Source organism: Cebus imitator, unplaced genomic scaffold (genome assembly GCF_001604975.1).
Source record: "Cebus imitator isolate Cc_AM_T3 unplaced genomic scaffold, Cebus_imitator-1.0 Scaffold295, whole genome shotgun sequence".
In the NCBI taxonomy this organism is placed as follows: Eukaryota; Metazoa; Chordata; class Mammalia; order Primates; family Cebidae; genus Cebus; species Cebus imitator.
Window position 1 is genome coordinate 1,815,656 of NW_016107610.1, and position 2,674 is coordinate 1,818,329.

The 2,674-nt window shown below is 41.7% G+C and overlaps 1 protein-coding gene across 2 annotated transcripts in view; it reads left to right on the top strand.

The window, feature by feature from the left end:
• The window catches only part of BTBD1 (BTB domain containing 1), a 53,909-nt gene that overhangs the window by 49,191 nt on the left and 2,044 nt on the right, over positions 1 to 2,674 (top strand). The gene's annotated exons all lie outside the window — the stretch shown is intronic.

Genomic DNA, 2,674 nt, shown 5'->3' on the forward strand with positions numbered 1-2,674 from the left:
TGCCACCATGCCCAGCTAATTTTTTGTACTTTTAGTAAAGATGGGGTTTCACCATGTTAGCCAGGATGGTCTCGATCTCCTGACCTTGTGATCTGCCCACCTCAGCCTCAAAGTGCTGGGATTACAGGTGTGAGCCACTGTGCCCAGGCTTTTCTTTTCTTTCTTTCCTTTTTCTTTTCTTTTTTTTTTTTTTTTGTCTCTCTGTGTTGCCCAGGAGGGTCTTGAGCTCCTAGGCTCAAGTGATCGTCCTGTCTCAGCCTCCCACAGCATTGGGTTTACAAGCATGAGGCCCCTGCTTCATTCTTTAGGCTTTCTCAACCATGTAGTTCTTTCAGATAGGGCACTACTCCCTGATCTGGATGAAAGTTAAATACCTGTCTCCTTCCTTTTCTTAATAATAAACCAGTGTTCTTTACACTTTTGATCGCACGCCCCAGTTAGTAAAATTATTTTTAAAAACACATCCATATTATATTTTTATTTATCAACTTATATATATGCAATACTGCATATATTTTATGTATAAATTGAAACATGAAAAATATGAGAAAGTACACTGTTTCACATTTTTGTTTATCAACAGAACCCACCATCTCTAAAATGTTATTAGTCTATTCTCTCTTTTTTTTTGAGATGGAGTCTCGTTCTGTCACCCAGGCTAGAGTGCAGTGGTGTGATCTTGGCGCACTGCACTTCTGCCTCCTGGGTACAAGCAATTCTCCTGCCTCAGCCTCCTGAGTAGCTGGGATTACAGCGTGTGCCACCACATCTGGCTGATTTTTGTAATTTTAGTAGAGACAGAGTTTCACCATGTTGGTCAGGCTGGTCTTGAACTCCTGACCTCGTGATCTGCCCACCTTGGTTTCCTAAAATGCTGGGATTACAGGTGTGAGCCATCACGCTCAGCCTGTTAATCTTTAATAATAAAAACTTTGGTTAACTTTGTGATCAAAATGCATTGTTTTCAAAATTCTGGTTTTCTGTTTTATGATACAACAATTCAAACATCTGGCTTGATTACAGCAGAAAAAGATACCATACTACCTCAAAAAGATGATAGCATCCTCCAAATGGAAGAATTGCATTATTGGCTGTGCCAACAAAATTATTCTACTTATTTTCTAATGCTGTACACTGAAGTTTATTGTGAAATTCAGCTGCTAAATTTACATCATTCATGTCAGTTTGTTGTACTTATAAACCAATTAGAAAGTTATATTAATTTTTTTTTTTGAGACAAAGTCTGTCACCCAGGCTAGAGTGCAGTGACACAATCTCTGCTCACTGCAACCTCCATCTCCCGGGTTAAGCGATTACCGTGTCTTAGCTTCCTGAGTAGCTGAGATTACAGGGTTGTGCCACCACATCCAGCTAATTTTTGTATTTTTAGTAGAGATGGGGTTTCACCATGTTGGCCAGGCTGGTCTCGAATCCCTAACCTCAAGTGATCCACCCACGTAGGCCTCCTAAAGTGCTGGGATTACAGGTATGAGCCACTGTGCCCAGCCAGAAAGTTTTATTAATTATTTGACAGATTTTTTTTTTTTGAGACGCAGTTTCACTCTGTTGCCCAGGCTGGAGTACAATGGCACGATCTCGATCTACCGCCTGGGTTCAAGCGATTCTCCTGCCTCAGCGTCCTGAGTAACTGGGATTACAGGCATGCGCCACCACGCCTTGCTAATTTTTGTATTTTTAGTAGAGACAGGGTTTCACCATGTTGGCCAGACTGGTTGGTTTTGAACTCTTGACTTCAGGTGATCCACCTGCCTCAGCCTCCCAAAGTGCTGGGATTACAGGCATAAGCCACTGTGCCCGGCCTGTGTAATATCTGGGCTCTGTGTTCAGTATTTGAAAGATTTTTTAACAGGTTAGAAAATTTTGTTTTCATGTTTTTTAAGTACAGAAAAACGTTAGCAAACCTCTGAAGAATACACAGGATTTCACAGTCACTCCCCACTGTACTTTATATACTTTTTAAAACTATTGTTAAGATCCTATTCAATAGACACCATGAACCCACTTAAGCACACTGGATAATCGGCAGACCCAGGAAGGTGCAAGTTCCCACTGTCAGCCTCTCTGATTGTGGAACCTTACTCTTATATTATGTGTTACAGAAGACACCAGACTCCTTGTGTACAAACTGAGGGAGGGCATCAGGATTATAGATACATTAAAATGATGAAGTATAAATACTATGAGTCAAATAATAGAAACAGGCCAGGCACAGTGGCTCTTGTGTATAATCCCAGTACTTTGGGATTATAGACAAGGTAGAAGGATTGCTTGAGCCCAGGATTTGGAGACCAGCCTGGGCAGCAGAGCATGAACCCATCTCTACAAAAAAATTAAAAATTAGGACTGGGTGCAGTGGCTCACACCTGTAATTCCAGTACTTTGAGAGGCTGAGGTGGGCAGATCACTTGAGACCAGGAGTTGGAGACCAGCTTGGCCAACATGGTGAAACCTTGCCTCTACTAAAAATACAAAAAAGTTAGCTGGATATGGTGGCATGTACCTGTAATCCCAGCTACTCAGGAGGCTGAGGCATGAGAATTGCTTGAACCTGGGAAGTGGAGATTTCAGTGAGCCAAGATCACACCACTGCACTTTAGAATGGGCAACAGGGCAAGAGTCTGTCTCAAAAAAAGAAAAGGAAACAAAGTAACAA